Source organism: Phascolarctos cinereus, unplaced genomic scaffold (assembly GCF_003287225.1).
Source record: "Phascolarctos cinereus isolate Bilbo 61053 unplaced genomic scaffold, phaCin_HiC Scaffold_3;HRSCAF=262, whole genome shotgun sequence".
Lineage (NCBI taxonomy): Eukaryota > Metazoa > Chordata > Mammalia > Diprotodontia > Phascolarctidae > Phascolarctos > Phascolarctos cinereus.
The window spans coordinates 106,184,709-106,212,608 of record NW_027555736.1 but is presented as its reverse complement, the minus strand read 5'-3'; the positions used below and the strand labels follow the sequence as shown (position 1 = coordinate 106,212,608).

Below are 27,900 nucleotides of genomic sequence, written 5' to 3'. Positions count from 1 at the left end.
GCCTCTTTTAAGATTAGGCCAATTATGTTTTATAAGATGTCATTTTCTTCAGTATTTTTTTGTGTCTGTTTTGGCAAGCTATTAATTCTCTTTTCAAAGTTTTCTTACATCACTCTCATTCCTCCCCCAAACCCATTTTTTCCTCCCCCCCTCTAGCTTTAATTCTTCCAGGAATTCTTGTTGGGCTTGGGTCCTTAGCATTTTTCTTTGGGGTTTTGTTTGTAGCTGTTTTCACATTATTGTCTTCCAAGTTTATATCTTGGTCTTCCCTGCTACCACAGTAGCTTTTTTCGTGGTCAAATTATCATTATTATTATTTGCTGTTTGCTTATTTCCCCAGCCTTTTTCTTGACTTTGAATGTTACGTTAAAGTTCGGCTCTGCTCACTTAGGAGTGGGGAGGCACTGTCCCCTGCTTCAGGCTTTTTTGTGAGGCTATTTTCAGAGCTAATTTTAGAGGTCTGCAAATTTTTGGTGCTTCCAAGCTGGTGTAATTTGGGGAGAGGTATGTTGACTGCTCTCCTGAAGGGCCCCTGATCCACTGTAGCCACAAGTGCTAGTGTTCTTCTCTCTTTGCCTTGGAATGGTAATCAGGGTCACTGCTCCCTTCTGACCAACCCCCAGCACTTCTCTACATCCTAGCACTGTGACCCAGAACTGTGTATGGGCAATAGTTACTAATCATTGCCAGTTGTACCCAGTGCCAGCAAAGGGTCTTTTGTAAATTCTTTCTCACTAGTTGTCCAACTCCCTTAACTGTTGCATGTATGGGCTCTTGCCAGGCTTTTAGTCTGGTGTCACAGACTTCTCCTGCCAGCTTCCTAAGTTTTCTCAGGCCAGAAATAAGTTTCCCTGAACTTTTGTTTGCTCCACCACTCCAAAATTTTATTTGATGTGTTCTTTTAAAGTTGTTTGGAAGGGAACATTCAGAGAGTTCAGCTGGGTTGCCTCTAATCTGCCATCTTGGCTCTGTACCCTCCAACAATCAAAAGAAAACTCAAATGAGTAAGGTCTTTGACCTTATTTTGAATTTGCAAAATTATTGATTCATAATGTATTTCAATTCAATAAACATTTATCATATGCTTACTGTATGCTATGTACTAGAGATATTGTATTAGGTGCTATAACTTTATATATAATATGACTTTTCTGAATTAAAAATGAATATGTAGTTATCATATATTTATCTGCATTATTGCAGTATTTTATAGGTGTATTTCATCCTATGAGTCTTTCCATTTAATCTAAAGCTTTCAACTTTTGTAATCATTTTCATTCAGTTAAAAAAAAACTTTAAAAATATGAATTTACACATTTTCATTAAGTTGTGATTACCTTAGGAGCACACTTAAATTGAACAGATCCAAGACTCTCATTGGATCCCGGAATACAAATACATAGTAACATCATGGCTGACTGGATGGAATAAGCAGTGATGACTTTAATGGATTACCTTTTTTGGGAATCTAGACCTATGAATTCATATGTCTGTGCAGCATCCCTATAAGGAAACTCCCTCTACCAATGCAGATGAGCAACTATTCTGCCATTTACTGGCCCAAGGTCACACAGTCAGTACATGTCAGAGGTAAGGACTTGAGCTCAGGTCATCCTGACCTCAAGGATGGCTCTTATTTCATTATGCCAATCTGCCTCTCAATGCTCATTTTATAATATTTTAAAATCCATATGCTTGAAGGCATGTTTTCCCATAACAACCACCACCACAACAAAAATGAATGGTAAAGGAAAAGGGTTTCCACATCTCTCTTTATTTCTAGCTGACTCCCCCCCAACCCCCTCCAACTTTCTTTAGGCATTTGTGTAGACAAGGCAGAAGTGCTTGAACAACCTAATTAGGCTGACTTCAATTATCAATATGATGATGAGAGAAAAGCCTTCCTTCTAAGATGGAGTGGTTACTGACTGGAAGGTGAGTGATCCTCCTGGCATTCCAGATGAGCTGATAATTACTATGCAAATGTTTAATTTTAGCTTGCTAAGGACTCTCAATGTGCATGATCCTTAACTGTGGTCTTTGAAACCTCTGACAGATAACAGACTACCTGCAGTCATCCAAATCAAGCCCCCTCAGGCTTGGATTTGCATGCCAATAAATTTCTTCTTCTATAATAATTTATCTCTTTAATGACTAGAATCACTGAAGCAATGCCATCCTTACCCTGGTAGGAGGATTTATCTTCCTTGGAAGCTGGAATAATACTATTCAGATTGAGGAAATTTGATGAGGCAAGGGGCTGATTCTTTCCAAATAACCATGATTAAAGGTATTGACAGGAGAGCTGGTCACTTTGGTGGCTATAGCAGTTTCACTCATACTGCAAACTATTTCCTGAAAATAAATAGCTGTTCATATAATCAGTTAACAGAAAGAAAGAAACTTGGTATTAAGACTCTGAAACCTTTGGAGAAAAGCTTTGAGGGAAAAATATATCCTAGGAAGAACTGATTTTTTCAAGCAGAAGAAAATCTTGCCAAAGATTTCAACTTCATTCTTTTCTGGAATGGCTTAATTGCACAAGGCTTCATGCTAATTACCGTTTTGATATTAAAGCTTTGGCAGTCTTACAAAAATATCAAACTTGTGCTTACAGGTTCCAAATACCCTGCTTCAATGGCCCAAGGGTTGGCTAGGAAAGCATTACAGACTAAGCCAAATTGTTGTAATGCTCACTTTCCTTATCTTTGGATAGCTTTTAACTTAGAACTTCACGAATGTTTGCTTAACAAATGTGAACACAATTTGTTGTCCACCCTTTAAAAACCAAACCTGTGTTCTTTGTGTGTCAGACATCATGGAATACTGTCTGCCAAATAGAAAGGACTGCTAATTCTTAGGAAGATCCTTTTGGTTGATGGATGTTGACTTCCCACTGTGTTTAAATTCCGCACCCAGCAGATTCCCCAAGATGGCATACAGCAATGATGGGGTTGGGCTCTGCCTCCAGTTCTCACAACAGGGCATAAATTCTCAGGTTTTTTTTAACAAGCTTCAACAAGTAATATTGTAATCAAATGTAAGGAAGAGAAACTGGGAAGGCAAAAAGATGAAATGGAAAAATGGAGCAAACCACCATTCTTATACTTCAGGGTGTGAAAGAAAATAACAGACTTTGAGAGTTGGTAAGAACTTTGGCATCCATGTAGTCCAGAGCATGCCTGAATAAAAGAACCCACACACATCCTTGTGGTAGGCACTGGCCAGGTTCTCTCATGGTCTTCAGTAAATCCCATCTGTGAATCAGAATGAGGAGACATATCAAGGAGAGCAGTGCAGTAGAAATGTATGCAGAAGCTGGAAAAACAAGATTATAAAGATAGGACAGAAAATTCTGACGTGGGGAGCATCAAGGCACACAGTAGAGTGTTTATTTTAGTGACTATATTTGTACAACATCCCTAAGCTTCTGTGAGACTGGGAACCTGAGGGGTAGAACAGTGGTTGTGTGTAGTGGGGCAGGGGATATTTGCTCAGATTTAGCAGCCTGACAGGAGCCTTGCCTCCGTGTTGGTTATTGTGACATGGAATTGTGAGGATATCCATGAAGCATAGCGAGGCATTTCGGATTGCCACTCACTTTTCAGCATGTATCCTTAAATGCCTGTGATCCTTTTATGCCAACAATAAAGGGTATAATAGTAGCTTGTTGGCCAAGTGTTCATTTTCACCAAATCTAACATTTAGTGGGCTTTCATGCCTAATCCAATTTCAGAGAAATGGTCATCCTACCTCTCCTTGAAGATATCCTTATAAGGCAGAGCTCATGATATCCTAGGGCAGCTTCTTCTATTTTTGGATAACAATAACTCTTAGGATTTTTCTTTTAATCAGCACTTAATTTTCCTTTTTGCAACTTCTATCCACTAATCCAAGTTTTGTCTTCTGATGCCAAAAAGAACAAGTCTAATCTCTTTTCCATATGACGGCCCTTCAAATACTTGAAAGCAGCTATTCTGTTCCTACTGAGCCTTTTCTCTTCTTGGCCAAATGCTCTTAAAGAGCATTTGACACATTATTTTTCTTGTCCATTTCTTATTATTTTTCTTGCCTATTTTTACAATTAAAAAATTTTACAATTAAAAATTTTTACAATTAAAAAAACCTCAATTACAAAAAAACCCCTCAAACACTGTAGATTTTCAATGAATGATATAATATTAACCAATGTCAGACAAAAGAGGAAGAAAACTGGAAGGAAAATCTGATTTAAAGATTTACATCAACAAAGGAAATAGATTCCACATCCTAATTGTTCACTAAACAATTCCAAATAACTGGGCACAGTAATCCTGCATCTTTCATAAGTCCTATTACATTCCCATTGTCCTTATCCATGCCAGGTGTTTTCCACTTCTTGGGAATAAAACATTATTTGTACAACTAAGGATCACAGCCACCATTGTTATTAAATACCACACAGTACTGATTGAGCATCTATGCAGGTATGGTGTCTGATTGGGAGCCTGATAATGTTGGAATCATTAATGATCAGTCTAACAAGTTTGGCTAAAACCATGCTAAGTACAACCCTGGAAACTGGTGATACAGGTGCCTTTACTCAGGACCACCAACCACCCTTTGGATAGCATATCTCCCTCCACCAGTCCATTGGTTAGAGATTCAATTCTGGGCACTACATTTTAGGAAGGATATGGACTAACTGGAGTGCATCTATAGGAGGATGGTCAGACAGTGAGGGGACCAGGTACCTTGTTAGAAAAGCACTGGTTCCCCCCCTCCCCCGCAGCACTGGCTGCGGAGCTGGAGCCCCTCCCCATGGTCCCCCGCTCAGCCAACAGCACAGCAGCCGCCCTCCACCCCCAGGGGCATAACCCTGGCCTATGGCAGCCTCCTGCTCCTGGCGCTGCTGCTCATCTTCTTTGGGGGCTTGGGCTCTGTATGCTGTGCCTGAAGCAAGAATACCTGATAGGGGCAGCTAGGTGGTGCAGTGGATAGAGCACCGGCCCTGAAGTCAGGAGGATCTGAGTTTGAATCCTGCCTCTGTTGAGGGCCAGAGCTGGAGAGTCTAATATGGCATAAGGAATTTAAGTTAGAGCTTGACTCTTTCCTTTTCCTACTTGGTAAGGGCTTACTTATTCAGAATATTTCACTAGCCAACTTCCCCTGCCTAGGAGGTTAGAACACTGACCCTTAGACCTTGATAGTAAGCAGATGTGAACAATTAAGGATGTACATAAGGGCTGGGGTTAGTCACATAAGAATGGTGAGAATGCCTTGGGGATGATTGTTAGCTTTCACTATATAATCCGGACCCTCAGAATAATAAATTGGCTCAGTCTTTCACTGACTTGCCTGGCCCATGTCTCTTCATTGTACACTCCTCTGTTTGATGCAGCACTTAGTTGCGGGCCTCAGACCAAAAACTTGACACTTACTAGCTGTGCCTGGGCAAGTCACTTAACCCCAATTAAAAAAAAAAAAAGAATGCCTCAGATATTCCAGAGACCATTACCAGTCAAGATGCTGCCCGGTTTCCCATCATCACTAGCTGCACACTCTTAGGCCTCTACCTCTTTAAAATATTCTCTCAAGAGTACATCAACCTCTTGTTCTCCATGTATTTCTTCGTGCGGGATCTTGGTTCTCTCTCACACCATCAGCCCCATTCACAAACAAGTTCTTCCCAGCAAATTTCCCCAACAAGCAGTATTAGCTATTCTTCACACAGGGCTTCAGGGAGAATAAGGAAGAAATCATCAATTATGAATTTGACAGCAAAGATCTCCTGTGCCTGACCCTGAGCAGTATCATCAGTGTCTGGTACCAGCTAAGGAAAGTTTTTGGCACCAATGTGATGGTAACTGTGGCCAAGTCCTTTGAGGCACCAATAAAATTGATTTTCCCCCAAGACCTGCTGGAAAAGGGACTGGAGACTGACAACTTTGCCATACTGGGGCTGGGAGACATGGTCATTCCAGGTATCTTCACGGCTCTGCTTCTACGTTTTGACACCAGCCTGAAGAACACACATACCTACTTCTACACCAGCTTCGTGGCATACATCTTTGGCCTGGGCCTTACTATCTTCTCTATGCACATCTTTGAACATGGCCAGCCGACATTGCTCTATCTGGTCCCTACCTGCATTGGATTCCCCCTGCTGGTGGCGCTGGCAAAGGGAGAAGTCATGGAGATGTTCAATTTTGAAGAGACAAATGACAAGGAGGAGTCAGACAGTGAGTGCAAAGAGGGAGCACCACTGTCCTGGTAAAAGAAGGAGTTGTAAGGGTGGGCTTGGAGCCAGGGGAGGGCAGTGCAGGAGCTGGGGGAGAAACAAAGGCCCTGCAGAGCCTGGTGTTGATATTCTGGGCCTCAGGCCAGGCCTTTTCTCTCCCTTCTCCCTCCTGAGCCTAGCCTTGTTCTTTGTTTCTGGTCGTGTACTTCCTGTGTCCTCCCTCCCCAGGATGGGGCAAAGAAACCCCCGTTACCTTTTGTGAGGAGAGTGACGGGTGGTGAGAGGGCCTGGTTTAAAAATTTTTTTGTATTACCATGAACCCCTCTCTCTCACATTAAAAGTCTATGTCAAGTAATAGTTATAAAAAGTGATATTGAGCATACAGAGGAGAAGGCAGGATAGACACAATTAATTATTTAAAAAACTTGTCACATGCAAGAGGGATTAGCTTTGTTCTCTTTGGCCTCAGAGGATGGAACTGAGAGCATGGATGGAAGCTGCAGAGATTCATATTTGGGTTCATAAGAAAAACTTCCCAACAATGATCACTGTCCAGGAGAAATGGAGTGCTTTAGGAGGTAATGGGCTTGCCTTCATTGGAGGTCTTCAAGCTTCTGCTTGATAAACACTTGATGGTGATGCTATGGAGAAGATTCCTTTTCAAGTATGGATTGGACTATAGGACTATGATGATGTCTCTTTAAATTCTGACATCCTGTGTCACTGCTATGATGAATTCTTTCCTTGAGATACTGAAGGATAAATAACTTTGTTGTCTATTTGTCTAGAATTCCATCTCATATCTAGTACTTTTTTGGGGGTTAGATTTGTGGTTTCACTGTTATAGGGAATTCCCAGTGAGGAAACTTATCTACCAAAGCATATAAACAGATAAGCATTTGCTATGAAACTTATGGTCTTAGAGAGTTGATTGGGGTTATTGAGAAGTTGAATGATCAGAGAATGGTCACACAGGCAGTATATGCCAGAGGTGAGATTTGAACCTGGGTCTTTCTGACTTCAAAACCAGCTTTCCATCCATCACAGCATGCCACTTCTCTTATTATAGTGAATTTTAAGAAATATTAATGGCATAGGAGTTCAGGATCCTTATTTTGTTTTAGGGGGTGGGAGAAGTTTAGGGAGAAGCATTATCTGTTCGCTTCTGTGAATTCAGGGATGAGGGTTGAAAATTAGTTTTGAATGGTGCCCACCTATTGAATATTGACTGGGCTCTAGAAATTCCTAGTGGTCTCACTGACTTTCTGTCTTCCCATCCTAACTCTCTAGACAGAATGAAGAAATAGAAGTGGAGTTAGTAATATTCTAGGACATGACAGAGTGTTTACTTGTATAAAGCTTACAGGTTACACATGTCAGTGGGCTTCCTTTCTCCACTTATCAGGAAGTTTAAAAACCAAAGAGAAGCTTTTAAAAAGAGTTAGTGCTTGACCACACCAATACTCATGAGTAAACACAATTTGTTTTGAGATCCTTGAGGTCAGAGATTATGTTTTGTTCAATCACCTTTTTATCTCCTGCACAGTCTAGCAAAAACATTTCAAATAGTATGCACTCAATAATAATTTGTTGAATTGTTTGGAAGCTGGGGCAGAAGGCTAATTTTACTTCTTTTTAAGGGCTCTAGATAGGAACAATTGGGTTCTAGTAGCTGTTAAATTATCATGGTAGTATCTGTCTTCAAAAGTTCAAGGTAATTGATCACAGGATTAGTTCTATGCTCAGCCTTAGTTTCCTCATCAGCATAATGGGGATAATAACAATTATTTACCTCACAGTGTTTTTTTTTAATGAGGATCAAATCAGATAATAAATGTAAAGTTCTATGCAAATCTTAAAGCACTATATAAATGTTAGCTATAATGATCATGATTATTATTTATAATATTAAAGGCAATGTTTTGTAGTAGATAGATAACTGGCCTTAAAACCAGGAAGACCTGTGTTCAAATCCTGCCTCCAACACACACTAGTTTTGTGACCTTGTGCAAGTCACTTAACTTCCCAGTGTTCTAGGCAATTCCCTAAGACTATAAAGTGCTTTCTAGGGCTGTATCCCAAAGAGATCATACAAAATGGGAAAAGGACTCACATGTACAAAAATATTTATAGCAGCTCTTTTTGTGGTGGCAAAGAATTGGAAATTGAGGGGATGCCCATCCATTGGGGAATGGCTGAACAAGTTGTAGTATATGAATGTAATGGAATACTATTGTGCTATAAGAAATGATGAGCAGGTGGACTCCAGAAAAACCTGGAAACACTTGTATGGGCTGATGATGAGTGAAGTGAGCAGAACCAGGAGAATGTTGTACATGGTAACAGCCACATTATGCAATAAATAATGTTGATAGACTTAGCAATGCAAGGATTTAAGACATCTCCAAAGGTCTCATAATGGAAAATATTATCTACATCCAAAGAAAGAACTATGGAGTTTGAATGCAGATCAAAGCATACTATTTGCTATTTTTTTCTTCTGTTGTGTTTTGTTTCCTCTTTCTGGTGGTTCCTCCTATTGGTTCTAATTCTTCCTTACAATATCACTAATGTGAAAATATGTTTAATAGGAATGTATATATATATATATATATATGTATATATATATGTATGTATGTATATATATAGCCTATATCAGATTGTGTGCCATCTTGGGGATGGAGGGGGGGAGGGAGAGGGAGAAAAATTTAAAATTGAAAAGCCTATGAAAGTGATTGTTGATAAATCAAAATAAATTAATAAAAAAAAAAAGACTATAAGTTACAGAAAAGGGGCAAACCTGCATAGGTAGAGGGACTTTCCTAATCTGGGAATTCTCGGTACCAATGAAATCACAGGTCTAGTCCCCATCCTGATGATGATGATGATGATGATGATGATGCCCAGGGAGATACTTAGACTACCTTTTCTCCAAAGGTCTTTGGTTAAAGAAATTGATAAATTCTTAATAAGAGATATTGATTTATTAGAAAGAACATTGGAAGTGAGAATCAGAAGAGTCAGAATTGAATCATACTTGGATTCTGGCTCCACTTTCTAGCCCTCTGATCTCCAATTCTTTAAGTCTTAGCTTCCTCATCTGCAAAATGAAGGTAATAAAATTTTCACCACCTAACTCACAGGGCTGCTGTGTATGAATTCGCTTTGTAAATTGTAAAGGGCTATATAAATGTAAACTATCATTATTTTTAAGTAATGTGGCCCTGAGCAGTATTGTTCACATTTTTATTGCTCTATCATCATTATACCTTGAATCACTCTATTCTTATGAGATCTACTCAATAATGGTAATGAATCATAAGTACTCTTGCTTCTCTGGTTTTTGCTGAATTTGATAAAATCGAGGTCTCCTAATTCTGATATAGGAAGAGAACACACAGGAAATTTAGTTAAGGGGAATTATTCAGGCTCTTGTTTAACATTCTGACCTAAAACTTTGTTCCTAGGTCATGTTTCCAAATTGCCATGTATGGAAGGGCTCATTTGTTTGACCAAACTGTAACCTTCCTCCCATCTCCATATTACGACTGGCCCATCCACTGATGCCATCTGAATATGGCTAGAAATGACACCCTGTGGCAAGAATCTTCCTCATTTTGGAATTGTGAATGAAATCTCCTTGCTTATATTGGCTAAAGAGCTTTAAGAGTCTGCCCACAAAAGAGAAGATTTGTTAACATGTCTTCAAGAAGCCCCTGCAGGCAGAACAGTAACTAGGATTGGGTGACTGAAGTTTTGTTCTGGATCCTGGAGCACTGCCTACATTTATACTCCTTCAAGAGATAGAAACAACTTGAGTTTAGTACCATGTTATCAAGGATTAGAGTAGGAAACCTCTGGTGGACTTTCTCTTTCCTGAAGCTGTACCTCAAGTGGACTCTTCTCTACTTTTTCCTTTCCATGAGGCAGGCTTTCTAGTAGTGACCACAAGGTGTCCTATGTCTCATCCTCCATAGTGTCTTGTGTCCCACTTTCCTGGGACTTCCTTCTTTTCTCAAATGAATTTATCTTTAAAAACTGATTCATTTTGAGGGCACTTTTTGTGCTGCCTATCCCAGAGGCCAGAATTGCTAGTTATGGCTGTGCCTATAGGAGGGAGGCTTGAAATGTAATACAAGTGAAAATATTTACACATGCAATGATATATGTAGAATTTGTAGATTACAGACATATGTTAGGGATGGCTCAAAGACTTTTCTTTCCACGGGCAGGTCTGCAAGATGTAATATGACCTGAGATTTCAGTAGAACTCTTGAGAAGAGGTTTGAAGGTAACATTTACTGAAATTTGGGTGTGTGTATGGGGAGTGGGGCATGAATTTTTAGGAAGTGATTGTGATGCAAAAAGAAAAGAGCATTGACAAAGCATAAAAAATACATAGAAGGAAACAAGTTCAGAAGGAGACTCAAATAGCAATTTTGTTACTACCTTATTAAATTGAATATGTATGGTTAAAAAAAACTGAAACAGAATTTAATAGTTTCATATACAATCTGCTTTTTTGTTCCTTGTATATGGAAATGCTTCTGTTTGTTGATGATTATTAAGTTCAATGATAAAAAATATAATTAAGAAAGGAAGCAATGCCTAAGTATGCTTAAGTAGCACAGCCACAGGCACAATTATATGAAGCAAGCGTGGAGAATATAATAAATTCTCCCATGACTGCATGAGCAAACACTATCAAATTGAACTAATTCACTATGGTTATCACAGTATTACCTCAAAGAAGAGGTCCTTAAAAGAGATCTCAAAGATAATTTAGCCCAAACTTCTCATTTTACAAAGGGGGAAACTGAGATCCAGAGTCTAAAAGACTTGCTCCAGGTCATATAGGTAGTTATTGGCAGAGCCATGATTAGAACCAGGTCCTTTGACTCCAAATCCAGTATTCTCTCTACTCTACAACACGATCATTAACTGATCTAGACAGAAGAAGACAATCAATTAATTAAGTCATGAAGATTTTGAGAGTAAATAATTCCCAACCAGTGGAATTTAGGAGAGATCGGAAGAGAACATCTTTATATTCTTAAATCTTTAAATGAACATCTCATTTCTCTACTTCATTTGATGTGTGCCAGCATAACTTCAGGAGATTTCTAAGTTCAGTAGGAGAGGCCTTTATTAAGATAAAAACAAGGCAATGCTAGAATTTTCATTATAAAAAAGAAAAAAAACCCCATTGCTAATTGCCTGGTAAGGTCATAAGTAAGGAAACTTGTAAGAACTGTTCATTATGCTCTTCTATCATTTTTTAAACTACTTTTCATGAAGGTATTTAGGCCTATGTCATCATTGTACCAACAATGATCATAGACATGAAGGAAAAGAATTTTGCCACTCCCTGTTAAATAACATAGTGTCCTATGCTAATCCACCTAGATAGCTTTGTGTGTGAGAAAAATTTAAAAAATAACACAAAACCTGACTTAAGTTAATATGAACTACTATTATCATTAAAATTCTATTTTGTAAGCTTTTCTCTTTACAATTAGGAGTCTTTGCCTGCCCCCATCTGCTAATGTTTTTTTCCCCTATAAAAATGTTGAGACTCAGTATGGAAGGGAAAGAGAAGGGAATAGATGCTTATATAGCACCTATGATGTGCCAGGTTTGCTAAATGTTTTAACAAATATTTTATTTGTTGCTCACAACAACCCTGAAAGGTAGGTGCTATTAATTATCTCCATTTTACAGTGAAACTAAGGCAGACACAAGTGAATTGACTTACCCAAGGTCACAGAACTATTAACTATCTGAAGCTAGATTTGAACTCACATCTTCCTTATTCCACTCCCAGAGCTCTATCCACTGCACTACCTAACTGCCTAATGGCTTAAAAGCTGATCTTAGATCAGGAGATCTTGAATTAAATTCTTACCTCTAGGTGGCTGAATTCACTTTAGTATCTGCTAATCTGAAAACGCTGCCTAGAACTTCTAAAACTAAGGTGACTTGCCCAGAGTTACAGAACCAGAATGTGTCAGATATAGGACTTCAATTCAAGTTTTTCTATCTTGAAGGCCAGTTTTTAAGCCACAAGGCAGCTAGATGGTACAGTAGCTAGAGGTCTGGGACTGGAGACTTCTCTTCCTGAATTCAAATCCAGCCTCAGACACTTACTAGCTGTGTGACTCTGGACAAGTCAATTCACCTCTGTCTGCCTCAGTTTCATTCTTTGGTGGTTCCCTATAGCAATGAAATCACAAGTCTAGCTCCTATGAAAATGTTATTGTAGTTTATCAAAACCAAGACCATTCCATACATTTCAGTCTACCAACACATGGGAATATGTCCAAAATATTTTATGTAAGCATACTATGAAAACTCTATGTTCTGGCTAAAATCTCAACATTTATAGGGTTATAGAATCAGAGAAAGAAACCTTAGAAATCATCAACTCCAACTCTCTAATTTTTCTAGCTAAGAGGTTAAGTGATCTGCCCAGGGTCACACAGCTAACAGGTATCTAAGGCAAGATTTGAAACCAGGTCTCCTTGATTTCAGGTTCAATAATCTAGCCACCATAGCCTGGTGCTTCTCATTAATTCTTCCCACTTCTGGGATAAGTCACAAAAGTGGGAAAGGGATAAAGGAGGGTGGTCTTCTACCTGTCAAGATCTCTGAAAATCTCAGCTTTATAAATAATGTAATCTCAGTTAATTTGTTCCTAAAAAATAGTCCTTTTCTTTCCTCATAGGTGAAGGTAATTAGACAATCCTGCATTCAGATGTGGGAAGAAAGGATGCAGCCTTTTGAAAGGTAGCACAGTTTTAGTAGTGTAGAGAAGTAGGTCCATACATATGTATCTTTGTGAAAATACAGGTTTTTCCAGGTACATTTTCTGAAAAGCTTTGAAAATTTGGCCAACAAATTAAAGTTTTTATATACCAACTCACACAATAACAAGCATGTCAGAACACTGGTTTGGAACAAAATGCTATTTTCCCTGGTGCAGCCAGCAAAAACACAGCCTCAGGCCCAGGCTATAATGTGAAGGATTTTGGAGCAGCTGGCTTTTGGGGAGCATAAAAACAATCCACCTTTCTGCCTCAGGCCAGAAAAATATGCAGAGTTTGCATTGTGCTTTGTGTGTCAGGATAAATCACGCTGTTTATTCAGTGAGATCAACTGATGTCAATGGATGAGTCAAAGGAGAAATAAATGCAAAGACTCAGTCAGTTGGATCTGTGGGCTCAGTGGGTGAATCAGAACTGTATTACAGATTCAGGAGTTAGACTAGTGGGGACAAAAAAAATCTACCTTTTCATATAGTAATTATGAAATCAATGAATGTTTTACAGGGAGTGGCATCTATCATGATAATCATGTGGACTTTAAAACTCAAGGCTACAACAGGTTTGGGTGGAAGCAAGTTTACAACTAAACTTGGGTCCCCCCAGACCTTCGGTCCCCTGCTATTTAAGGCTTAACTTCTGAGAGATTCCAAAAGTTCACTAAATTATGATTTAAATAAAATCTGATACTTTTGAGGGGCAGGATTGAAGACCGAGGAAAGGAGGAAATTGACAAGAAAGTTGCTAGGTGATAGATTCCTCCAAGGCAAAAGAAGAGCAAGAATTTATTTCTGCCTAATAGGATGAATTTTTGTTTAGTCTTGTCTGACTCTTCATGACCCTGTGGGGTTTTCTTGCCAAAGAGACTGGAGTGATTTGCCATTTCCTTCTCCAGTGTCCCTGTTTTACAGATGAGGAATTGAGGCAAATACAGTGAAGTGACTTGCCCAGGTTCACACAGCTAGTAAGTGTTTGATGCCGGATTTGAACTCGGATCTTCCTGACTCCAGGCACACTTTCAATACACTGTACCACTTAGCTGCCCCCATAAGATCAGTTACTCTTTATATTTTGCTACTAAAGCCCTGCATTTATGCCTTCACTACTTTGTGGTCAAAGCCACTTAACGTTGGGGTCCTAGCTACCTGTCTTTCTCACAGTAAAGAATTTGCAGTAAAAGGATCATTATCAGTCTCATATTTTGCCTTAAATACCAGATGAACCAAAGAGTCATTAAAAAGGCTAGATGCTAGCAAAAAGAGATAGTCAAAAGGTTTACATAGGAATGGGAACTTCTGTTGGCCATTCACTTTGGGAGACTGAAAACACTGTTCCCTTAACTTCCATATGACTCAATAATTACTCAACTTTGTCAGCTCAGTTCCCTACCCCACCTAAGTATGCAAGTCCAATAAGAGGAATGTTTTCTCTTCTGTGCTGCATAGCAACAGTGCATCATTATAAAAATAGGTGGTACAGAGGTTTATTAGCGCCGACTAGGGATGCTGCTGTCCTATGAACAATTATATCTGGACTTTTTTTTTTAACATACAGAGCTTGAAAACACAGTAATCTGGGTTGCTTCAATTCACTAAATTAAAAAAAAATTGAACTTAACAGACACCAAACAAAATTATAATTTTCCTATACAAAATAGAACAGGAAAGGATTGTATGAAAACCTGTGAATCTCTTTGAAATATAGCTTACTTTTCCTTTTAAGCATATACAGCAATTTTCAAAGCTATTCTGCTAATCTATATTTCCATTTGGCTTTCCCTTTGCTGTCCTATGAACAATTATATCTGGACTCTACATTGGGCAGTCCTGTGCTAGTGTCTCATGTCTCACAATTAATTCCAAAGTTCTTCAGAAACCTTGAGAGTGTCCTTGTATCGCTTCTTCTGACCTCCATGTGATCGCTTGCCTGGTATGAATTCTCTGTAAAATAGTCTTATAGGCAAACATATGTTTGGCATTTGAACACTCAAGGAGTTTACAATCTAATGGGGGGAAGACATCATACAAAAAGAAGCTGAAAAGTAGAGGTGGGAAGGATGGAGAAAGGGAGTTCAGGGGCATAAAGTCCTGCAGCCAAGATGGGAAATGATGAAGTGATTGCTCTGGGTACCTTTCTAAAATGGAGGACATGAAAGAAGCTTTCCAATGTCAAGCCCTCTACTCTCTCCAACCAGAAGGAAGGTCTTAGTTTCAGAGCTGAATTCAGGAATGTTTGAACAAGTTATGGTATATAAATATGATGGAATACTATAATGCCATCAGAAATGATGAAGGGGAGAGTTTCAGAGGAACCTGGGGAGATCTTGATTCCAGAGCATGATTAAACATGCTACCCACTCCTTGATAGAGAAGTGAAAGAATGAGACATATATGTGTACATACACATATTGTACATGTGTGTTTGTATACACATATACTATAGATGTATATAAATATGAGAATGAGACATATATGTATTTATACATTTATAGTATATATGTACATTGTATATAGCAATAAGTATATATAAATCAGTATATATACACATATTCATATATACACACATGTACAATATTATACATGTACATAAAGTATATATGTGCATACATATGAGTGTATATATATACATGCATACATGCATGTACACAATATATGTTACACACGTATTTGTTGTTGTCCTTTGTAATCTAAGAGGACCAAAATGATACCACTATATTGGAATCACAGTACAGTGTGTCTGACTGTGGCTGATCAGACCAATATGAGCCTGGAAGGTTCTACCACAGGTTGGATACAAACAGACTGTATGAACATTTGGGATAGAGATGTATAAATTTGTGCAAATCAAGTTTCGTTTGAGCTACTGCAGTTCTGCTTCATTTAGCATAGCACCTTCTTTGAATCGGGGACTCTACATTGGGCAGTCCTGTGCTAGTGTCTCATGTCTCACAATTAATTCCAAAGTTCTTCAGAAACCTTGAGAGTGTCCTTGTATCGCTTCTTCTGACCTCCATGTGATCGCTTGCCTGGTGTGAATTCTCTCTAAAATAGTCTCATAAGCAAACATACGTCTGGCATTTGAGCAACGTGGTCAGCCCTTCAGAGCCCATTATGCTATCTGCGGTTGAGTGTGAATGCTTGGCAGTTCAGCTCAAGAAAGGACCTCAGTGTCTGGTGCTTTATCTTGCCAGGTGATGTTTAGAATCTTCCTAAGACAATTCAGATGTAAGTGATTCAGTTTCCTGGCATGTTGCTGGTACATTGTCTAGGTTTCACAGGCATACAACAATGAGGTCAGCACAACAGCTCTGTAGGCCTTCGGTTTGGTGATCAGTCTAATATCTCTTCTCTCTCAAATTTTCCTTAGGACCCTCCCCAAATACTGAGCTAGCTTCTGAAAAGCCTGTGTTCACCTCATCATCTGTGTGTATATCCCTGGAAAGTATACTGCCAAGGTAAATGAAACTATCTGCAGCATTCAATATTTCTCCATTTGCTGTAACCAGTGGTTCAACATATGGATGGTGTGAGCCTTGCTAGTGGAGAACCTTTTTTCTTGGTGTTGTCAAACTAGTACAAGCAGCAGAGAAACGAGCTACGTTGTATCTCAGCCTCAGAGGCTGCATTTGGTGCACAATTTTACCACCTCGATGCCATTCTCATCTTTGTTGAAGGCGTCTGACAACATTGCTGAAAACATCATGCTAGAAATCCTTGGAGCAAGTACACAGCCCCGCTTCACTCCACTGGTGACTGCGAAAGTGTAAGAGCATCCTCCACGATCTAGAACCTGTGCAAGCCTGCTGTCCTGGTGCTGGCATACAATACTGATAACTTCTCCTGCAACCAAATTTTGCCATGATCTTCCACAAGCCCTCACGACTGACAGTATTAAAAGACTTGGTCAGATGGATGAAAGCTGTGTACGGACCTCTGTATACACACTCTTTCTCCTCTCTCCCCCGCCACATACACACACATATATGGAGAGTTCTTACATTACATCATATGTATAGATACATACACTATACACGTGAATATATATGCACACGCATATATACATACATGCATCTATCTATACATCTATCACGGCGAATATAGACATTTGTTTTGCCAGACTATTGGCAAAAGAAGGAAAATCACTTTGGTTGATGGATTAGAGTGGAGACAGACTAGAGGCACAGAAACCAACTAAGTGTTTATTTTTCAAAAAGATTTGGAGCTTTAAGGATGGTAAGCGGCTCTGAAAACAACCTCCCCCCCCCTAAAACACAGGGAATCTTCGTGAGCGCGCGCACACGTTCGCGCATGCGCAATGTGGGAAGGTTACAGTTTTGACATGAATATTGAAGCGCGCCTGCGCTCACCTCATCGCATCCTCGCGCCTCTAAGAGGTGGGTCCTTAACCGCCAGCCCTGCGCGTGCCCAGCGCCTCTTCAGCCTCGCGCCCCCGGAGGAGGCGGTGGGGGGCGGGGCGAGGCGGGTTCTCGTCCTCCGGTACTCGCGTTGCTTGGAAGCGGCACTTCTCTCGCTTAGGTGCGGTGCTAGGTCGGTCCGTAGAGGGAGCCTGCAGCCCGGCCAGTGGCCGGCCTGGGTCTGGCCAGAAGCCCCAAGTTGGACGTAGTAACCGCCTTCCCGAAGCCTCGGGATGTAGGAGCCGGGGAAAATCATCCGGCCTTAGGCTCTGTCTCCAGGGTACAATGAATGTGTTCTAGTTTGTGATGAATAAGGCAGCTGCAGTGATCAGAGCTCGGGCTTGGAATCGGGCTGACTCCTCTTCCTGATTTCCAATCTGGCCTCAGGCACTCGCTAGCAGTGTGACCCTGGGCAAGTCACTTAATCCTGTTTGCCTCAGTTTCCTCATCTGTAAAATGATCTGGAGAAGGAAATGGCAAACTACTGCAGTATCTCTGCCAAGGAAACTCCAAATGGGATCAGGGAGAGTAGGATGCTGCTGAACAACAAAAGGGACTGAAAGTGTGATTTCCCTCATCCTGGAGAGGACCTTCCTCTATTGTTGAGGCTTAGAGGTTTAGATTTGCTGGGACTCCAAAATCAGGACACTTGAGTCTTGCCAGAGTGAATTCAACCCAAGCCTTCTTTCAGTCAAAGACAAGGTTTATTAGAGATTAGTCATATTGGCCAGAAATTTGCAAGCGGGACAGATTTTGAGAATCTGAGCATTGGCTGGATTTTAAGAATCTCAGTACCTTAATGGATGCCAGATGGACTTTATATACAGAAAATTGTGTGAGGGGTCTAGGAGTGGCCAAGTAGTTTGGGGTGACTGGAAGAGGGGTCTGGGGTAAGGGGTATCTTGATGGGACTGGTCAGGAAGCTGGGGTGACCACAGGAGAGGTCTAGGGAGGATCTTGATGGGAGTGACTGGGAAGTCGACCTTGAGGTCTAGATAGGATCAAGGGTGGGAAGTAGCAGACAATAGGGAGATTGGGTGAATGATAAGGAAAGGCCAGTTGGTAGGATTATAGCCTTAGGCAAATGCTAGAGACTTCCTTGATCAAGTGGAAGAGTTCTAGAAGAGTTGGTAGACAAGCAGGACCCAAATTCTTTTTGGGATGAGGGGCAAAGGTCTTGGCTTAGGCCTGTTGCCTGCGGTCTGAGAGGTTGAGCCCCTCAAAGACTGGAGTACAGGACAGGGTCATCTGGAATAAATTCACAGACTCAAGCATTCTTTGAGTCAAGTTGGCAAAGATTTATTGTTACACTATACAGAGGGCAAGGATTCTTTTTTTTTTTAATAATTTTTAAATTTTTTTTCCATATGCTTTTGAGTTGAAAAATTTTTCTCCCTTTTCCTCCCCCCCACCCTTCCCAAGACGGCGCACAATCTGATATAGGCTTTACATTTATATACCCATTAAACATATTTTCACATTAGTGAAGTTGTAAGTAAAAATTAAAACCAATACGAGGAACCATCAGAAAGATGAAACAAAACTCAACAGGAGGTAAAAATAAGTGGTAGCGATTTGACTTCCATAGTTCTTTCTTTGGATGTGGATAGCATTTTCCATCCCGAGGCCTCTGAGATGCCTTATATCCTCATAATGCTGAGAAGGTTCAGTTTAACAATTATTAGTCATCGTATAACATGGCTGTTATTGTGTACAAAGTCCTCTTGGTTCTGCTCACTTCGCTCAGTCAGCATCAGACCATATAAGTCTTTCCAGGTTTTTCTGAAGTCAGCCTGTTCATCATTTCTTATAGCACAATAGTATTGCATTACATTCATATACCACAACTTGCTCAGCCATTCCCCAATTGATGGGCATCCTCTCAATTTCCAATTCTTGAGGGCAAGGATTCTTAAGGAACCTGTGAGAGACTGAGGATGGTACTGGGGTTTATATGGAAAAGGGGCATGGGAAAGGAATGCCAGGGATACTAATTAGGTAATCTAAAGGTCCATGTGTCTTTGGGAGCTATGGATGGGAAGGCGTAGGGAGTATACCAGACATTGAGGGAGTTGTCAGAGGCATGGATCTTGGGGATCAGTCCGGAGGAAGGGTCCTTGGGTCAGCCAGGGACAAAAATCCTTGGACCAGGCACCTCCTCTCTCTGTCCTGATAAGAGAATGCATTTTGCAACAAGAGAAAATTTTCTCACAGGACAGGAGCCTAGTAAGAAATTGGGAGGCTTCCAGAAACATGATCTTAGGGCTGGGGCCTGAGGATCCCATCTCTCACCCAGCTTTCTGTAACTGCACCAGGGGGAGATGAGTGTGTTGTTGGGGCCCACTCATGAGTAATCGCTAAGCACAATGCCCTTGGGCTGGGGGGAAATTGCCAAGGTTAGTGTTTCTGAGGCTAGGGAGAAATATGGTCTTGGAACTGGGGTCCCAGTACAAGCACCCAAGCACCCCATCAGGCCAATACCCCGTCAATCCCCCCTCAAACAAATGAGACCCAAATTCTTTTGGGTTAAGTGGCAAAGGTCTTGGCTTGGGCCCATACCCTGTCACTACCACTGCAGGCTGGCTCTTGTACCTTTTAGACGATTGCCTACAACATTGAGGGGATAAGGGACTTACCTAAGGTCATGCAGACAAAATGTGTCAGGGCCTGGGTTTGAACAGGTTTTCCTGGATCCCAGGCCTCCTCTCTACTACTTCATGCTACCTCCTAGTTTATAACAGTATGGCTTAATTTGTTTTCAATTAAATGATGGTATATTTTTGTTTTGTTTCTATAGCAAATATGTTATTTTCAAGAGGGAAATGCCATCAGAAGTAAAGCTCCAGTTATTATCAGCCTCTTTACCAAAGCTTGTGAGACTTCTCAGAGTTCAGGGAAGCAGGTATGAAAATCTCCATTGGACTTTGTGGTGTCCCAATTCCTTGTGCCCAAGTATAATAACAGTGCAAAAAAGTCATAGATCTGAAAAACCTACACTGTCTTCCCAGTGCCTACAGAATCAAAGCATAAAAGCCTAATCATCTTAGCATCCAAGGTTCTCCATCTTCTGGCTCCAGCCTACCTTTCCATCCTTGAGCTACTTTCCTTCTAATGCATGTGCTGGCCAGGCCAGTAAGCTATGTATGTCTATATAGATTATCTGAACGTTTGACGTCTGGACTATTCCTGAAGAGAGGAGAACCAGGATGACAGATAAGGATGAGGGGCAGACATCCTCCAGAATTGCCATGAGGCTGGGTTTTCCTTTGCCCAGTTTCAGAGAGGAGTACTAGATCAGAGTTGTATCTGTCCCCTAAATATTGCTGATAGGAGTACAGTAGGTTCAAAATTTAAAAAAGAATCCTCCTTGGCTACTATCCTTTAAAGAGGAGAGGTTGGCTTGGCTTTTTCCTAACAAATTTTGGTTATACAAGAGACCATTACAAATAGTGAATAGACCTGTTTATATCTAAGCAAATAGTAAACAGAGAAATCACACAGATTAGAATATACCAGAAAAATATACAGAGTAAGTGATCTCTTTAGATGAGAGGTAAGATCTTAGTTCAGTCAATAGAGACCCAACGTCAACCAAGGAAAAATTCCCCTAAAACTCTGGGGACATGTTGAGAAGTCTGCTTTCCTTGCTGTTCTGCAGCTTCCAAAGCGTCATTCTCATAACACATGTCTGGAATTAGTCCTAAAGATAGTTTGGTACCATAAGTCACCCGGAAGAAAGAATCAAGAATATCTCTTCTCTCCGAAGCTCTGGCACCAGTTCCTCTCCTTACTCTCTTATTTTGCTTTGTATTCTTTTGATACTAATCTGGTGTTACCCATACTCAGCATGCAATATGCTCCAGGCTTGGCTTAAAACCCTTATGTAGTTATACCTTCCACATTGCTGGGATTAGGGATGTGGTGCCCCCTCTATCTGGAAAAATCCCTGTAAAATGTTTTGGCCCTCTCCTCATAAAAAAGCAGAAGTCTATCTGTCCTGCTTCTAATTTCCTCTTCTCCCTTCTTCCCTTTTCTTCCTATTTCTCTGTTGAGTGAAATATTTTTCTATACCCAGCTCTGTGTGTATATTTTGACCAGTTTAGATGAGAGTGAAGTTCAAGTGTTGCCTGCTCCCCTGACTCCTTCCTCCTTGTTTGTATAGATGTCTAATTGTGTACTGTTATTATGTGAAAAAAAATTCCCTAACTTCCCCCCGCCAAGTATATCCTTTCTTCCCTCATTTTCAGTCTTCTTTTAAGATCATCAACATATAACAGAACCACTCCCAGTCCTTCTTTTTGATTAAACTCTTTCTGTGATCCCAGATGATTCAAAGGGGACATCTCTCCATATCTGAATGTAAGCAGAGAGTCGTGGCTGCTAAGTCTTGTGATCTTGTGGCTTCTTAGCACTTGGGCTCTTTCTGTGTGCTTGCAGTATTTTCTTTTTTTTTTTTTTTTTGACCCAAGAAGAGCTATATTTTGGCTATGATGTTCCTGGGAATTTTCAATTGAAGTTTCTTTCAGGTGACCAGTAATTCTCTTTCTGCTTTGCCAGTTTTCCTTTCAGATTTCTTGACATGATTCTTAGGCTCTCTTTCTCTCTCTCTTTTTTTGTCATAGCTTTCAAGTAGTCCAGTGATTCTTAAATTTTTTTTCTCCATGATCTGTTTTCCAGGTCGGTAGTATTTTGCTATTGGATGCCTTACATTTTCTTCTGTTTTTTTTTTCAGCCTTTTGACTTTAAATATTTCTTGTTGTTTCGTGGAGTTATTGGTTTCTCTTTAGTTGATTATAATATTCAGGATGGAGTGGGCAGAGCACTGAACCTGGAGTCAGGAAGATCTGAGTTTAAATTCAGACTTTGGGGCAAGTCACTTTCTCTCTGACTCACTCTTCCTTTTCTGTAAAATAGGGATAATACTAACACCTCCCAATATTGTTATGAGGATAAAATTTGATATTTTAAAAGTACTTTGCAAACCTTAAAAAGATATAGAAATGCTGATGAGTAATATTTAAGATATTGTTAAAAATAGTAACTGATTTGCTCCAGGTCTCATGTATAGTAAGTAGCAGACTCAAGATTCATACACAGGTCTAACTGCAAACTCAGTGTTCTTCCCACCTTAATATGCTGTTTCTCTTAGACTACCCTTGCTTTGTATTTAATTAAAATTCATAAATTATTATTTTTGTAGCCAACTAGTTGTAGGTGATATTAGCCAGGTGTCAATTATTTCTTGAAATTGTTTGCCTCTGAAGTATCTTTCAAATCAGATTCTGTGATTTTCTATAATTAGACCTTTTCAGTACTTTTATCTTGAATCAATTTTAAAAATTTGCTTTTATGATGATATCAATAAGCATTTTAATATTACAAAGAACAAAAAAGATTATGTGTGAAACTGAGTTTCTATTATGTGCAATTTATTTTTTTTAAATGTGTGTTTAAGTTACCCCCAAAACAACAAAACTGCTGGCTTTTGTTTTCCTTTCTAACTTCTCTCTTCTGTGTATTTTAAAAATAATTTTATTGATGCCCTTTTTTACCCTTGCGTCACTATTACTACCCAACTTCCTGTAGAAGCCTTCATTGTTACAAATAAGTATAGTCAAGCAAAACATTCATAGAATCAAAGAATTTAAGTTAGAAGGGACCTCAGGAGCCATCTAATATAACCCATGTACAAAGGGAACTCCTTAGCAAACATACCTGACAAATGGTCATCTAGCTTCTGCTTGAAGACCTTCAAGGTAAGAGAACTTACCATCTTTCTAGGCAACTCATTCTACTTTTAGCCATGTCTGAAAATTTATTCCTTATTCTGTACCTTTTAGACCAAGGCTTCTTCAACTTTTTCCATTCTTGACCCCTTCAGTGCTTCTTAAATTGTGGGACGCAACCTACTCTATTCCCCTCTCTACCAGTAGCATACTTTATCACCAGCATTTTGAAGTCATGACTGGTTACTCCATTGTTTAGAATACTCAAAGTTATATTCCTTTATATAATTGTAGTTGATGTATAAATGTATTTCTGGTTCTGCTGTGTTCATTGGTTCACATAGATCTTCTGGGTTGCTGTGAATTTCCCCCTTTTTTTATAGCTTTATAATTTTCCATTACATCCATACACCATAATTTGTTTAGTGTACTTTTTTTGTGAATCAATTTTGTGAGTCAACAATAAGGGGACTACAATTTAACCTTTAAAATCATAAGTTTAAACTTGAGAGAAAATCTAATTTGAAGGTCCTTGAGGACAGAGTCTAGGTCAGGGGTGGGGAAACTGTGGCCTCGAGGCCACATGTGGGGGTCTCACTTGAGGACCTAGAGGGCCACATGTGGCCTCGAGGCCACAGGTTCCCCACCCCTGGTCTAGGTCTTCTTGCTCTGTAACCCTATAATGGGAGGGCTCTATTACAAGGATTTAAGATTTGCTTTCTTATATTAATGGACATAAGCTAGAGGATACCAGAACATAGACAGTGCATTTGTCAGCTAGTGGTCTCCTAAAGTTGCCATGCCCCTTCTACAAAACTTATTACAAAGCCTCTGTCAATTCTTCCTCTTTTTCCTCATTACACTTGTGGAAATAGGCTTCAGTGGCAACCAATCATCCATCTCCTCTTCTAGTGTAGACAAACCTCTTCCCATATCCATATTCCATTATCCATTTCCTCCACTGCTTTCACTCTAGTCTTTTGACCCACAGTTTCCTATATTTATAGAAACTGAAGTAATATTACTATCCCTCTTTCTTGCTCACACTCAGGCCAAGTGGGAGTATATCTCCAGCTTCCCTCTTGATTTCTGTCTCCCTACTTGAATAACTTCTTTGTGTTATTTCCCCTGCCTCCCCCACCCTCAATAGGAGATTTGATTTGATTGTCAGGAAACATGAGTTTTTAGTTCATGGAATATTAATTCAACTCTTTCTTCTCTTTTGACCTTTTGTTCTTTGATGATGTCTTTGTTTAAGGTTTCTTCCTGCTCCAATCCCTCCTCCAAATAGTTGCCGAAGTGATATTGTTAAAGCACAAATATGACCATGTGATTTCCCTGCTCAAGAAACTCCAGTGGTTCCTTATTGCCTCTAGGATAAATTAGGAACTCCCCTCATTGGCTTTTAAAGTACTTTATAATCAAATTTCACATTATCTTTCTATTGTATATTATTATATATTATTTTCCTTTCTTCACTCCATAGACCACCAAACTGGCTTTCTTGCAAATTCCCATCTCTTTGGCTTTCCCTCAAGTCTTGCCTATGCTCTCTCCTCGCCTCCTCCTCATAGAATTTCTTTAAGATGTGGTTCAAAGATGACCTGCATGAAGCCTTTTCTGATCACCTCAACTACTAGTATTTTTCTCTTTAAACCTCCTTGTATTGAACTACTGAGCTTGTATTGGTATATATACTTTTTAAAAAATTTTTTAAAAAAATTTTTAGGCAATTGGGGTTAAGTGACTTGCCCAGAGTCACACAGCTAGTACGTGTCAAGTGTTTGGTCTGAGGCCGGATTTGAACTCAGGTCCTCCTGACTTCAGGGCTGGTGCTCTATCCACTGCGCCACCTAGCTGCCCCTGTATATATCTTTTTTATATTTATTCCACACGTACTTGAATATATCTTTGTTGTCTCCCCCATTAGAATGTAAGCCCCTTTGTAAGTAGGGATTTTTTTTCATACCTTTTTATTTGCATCCTCAGCTAGCACAGTGCCTGATGCATTACAGGCATTTAATAAGTGATTGATTGATTGATTGATTAGGCTTGAATTTGCTGGATATATATAGCTTTGAGATTTATCCTGATCTCCTTTGCTTCTTGGCATATCATACCAAACTCTTGTTTGATTTCTTGTAGATAAGAAGTATCCCTTATGAGGAATATAAGAAGTATATAAGGAGAAAGGGCATGCATATAAGTATTCCTTGTATATGAGGGCTAAGGGCTATTTGAATTGATTTTTTTTTTTTTGCTTTTTGGTGAGGCAATCGGGGTTAAGTGACTTGCCCAGGGTCACATAGCTAGTAAGTGTCATGTGTCTGAGACTGGATTTGAACTCATGTCCTCCTGACTTCAAGGCCAGAGCTACTGTGCCATCTAGCTGCCCCTTGATTTTTTGTTAAACTGATAGCTTTTCTCTTGATTGTTTGAAATGTTTGTTTTTTGGCATCAAAATTCTTAAGTTTAACCACTACATGCCTAGGAGATTTAAGCTGGATAGTTTTCTCTGTTGATGACTTTGAGGATTCTATCAATAAGTAATTTCCTTATATTGCTTCTGAAACTGAATATTTTAAATTCATAGGTTAATTTTTCTTTTGGTATCTATGATTTTTTTAGTTATTTCTGCACAATTTGCCTTCAGGTTCAGCACTTTGGCCTTTAAAGAACTCATTGTTTCTTCAGTATTTTTTTTTAATTTTTGTGGTAGGAACTATATGTATTTTTTTTTTGTGGATGATTGGTGGGGCACTGGGGACAGTTGTTGGAGAAAACTGACAAGATTGTTGTGCAAACACATTGTGTTTGTGCCCCTCATCAGGCCAAGGTATTGCTTAATATTAACAGGATGATTTAGGGCCTCAAAGGGCTTTCATTTAGTCCTATCCACAATAGTCAACATAGAAGTCAATGTAATCTCCTGTACGGGAACTGTCACGCTCGCAATACACTACCCTTGGTCAGCCACCACAGCTGAGACCCAAATGGGATTTTTCCATGCTCCTTCTTCACCTGTGCAAGAGTGCTCATTTCCCCAGAGGTTTTTCTACCAAGAACTCTGCAGCAATGGCTGTGTCACCACTTAGAGACCCCTTGGTATAACAGGAACCTGGTAATATCTGGCAGCTCCCCACTCCCACCCTTTTGAAGACACAATAACTTGGGCATATAGTCTTCTGTTTCCCTATAGTCTTGCATTTCAAACAAACTGAGCCTTGGGGGAACCTTGTCTCTCTCCCTAGGGAGACTGATCTAAAAGTCTTTCAAATCTGGATATGAAGAATTGGGTAGCTCTGCAAGACTAAGTTGGATTGAAGACCAACCAAATGGAATAGAGGCTGCTTTCAGGGATGTCCTAAATTTTGGCAGGGCAGAAGGACCCTTACTATCTTAATCCCAAATGTCCCTGTAGAATTGTAGATCCACCCAGTGTTTCAAAAGCTACACCAGAAGCTATTTATGGAAAAGAGTACCATAACCCTCTTCCCATCTAACATAGTGGTGGGTATCATGCCTGTTCCCACCATAATTAGAACACCTATTTGTGTGAATAGCCTTATATGTCCAGACAGCAGCTGGAGCTGCACTCATCTTCTACTCCAGCATTGCCAGTTGATCTGCCCAGGATTATGTGGTGATCCGGTGAGAAAGGCCCATAGAAAGCTTGAGGCCATTCAAGTTGTGCCTCACCTAGAAAGCAAGAGCTAATTACATCCAAAACAGGCTGGTCTAGTAGGGCAGAGAGAGTATAAATGCACCTCACTAAAACCATCCTCTCCTACTTTCCGCCATCAGGAATTAATTTTAATGGAGCGGAATATGCAGAACTCTCTATTTTAGCATCCCTAAAAAGAGATAAAGGGCAGTCCTCATCTGGAACCTTCAAATGATTCAATTGACTTTTTTTTGCAAGAGTAAATTAACTGGAAGCTCTCCCAGCAGATGGAATTCTACAAATGACAAATATTCTAAATAGCTTCTATTAGGCCATACTCTTATTAACCATTCTTTGGGTTCATTGCCTTGCTGATTAAAATTCCTTGATATTGAAAGCCTTTCCACACTGATTTCCCCTACATAGGGAGTATTGCTCCAGAAGTAATATGGTGTGGGAGTAAGGAAGGGAGGGAGGTATTAATAAGGTAAGTCTGAGATTCTTTTATAGCTTATTCTAACTCCCATTCATAATTATTACAACTTCTGTTTTCCTGTCTTATAATCCTAATTTATTCAGGGTCCAACACATTTGACAAAAAAAACCCTTTGGGTCAGAGAGTATTAGTTCTTTCCTCTAGTAACATTGCCCTTTTCACTTCAGTGTTTAATAAATTCATTAGTCTTTTGCCTATAAGATATAACAAAAGCTCATTCATAGCTGCCTCTAACTGCCCGGTACATGAGAACATTTTATTTTCACTTTCTTTGTATTGGCAGTTCAACGTTTCTAGGCTGTTAATATCTTCTTGACCAGGGATGTTTTTGCTGTCTTTATCAGGCTCTTCAGACATACACTGTACCAATTCTATGGGGTGAATGAGAATTCTTTCCTTATTCTACAAAAAGTACTACTCATATGTCTTAGTGAGTTTGCTACCAGGAGCCAAATTCAGTTTTTTTCATCCCATTGAAAAAAAAATCTTTTGCTGACTTACATTGTGGGCTAGTGTAACCTAGGCCAGATCAGATGAATGTATGTAATTCAGAAGGTTT

General features: G+C 39.7%; 1 pseudogene; it reads left to right on the top strand.

Moving 5' to 3' along the window:
• Window positions 1-4,460: 4,460 nt before the first annotated feature.
• LOC110209592 (signal peptide peptidase-like) lies at window positions 4,461-16,807 on the top strand (annotated as a pseudogene).
• Window positions 16,808-27,900: the final 11,093 nt, after the last annotated feature.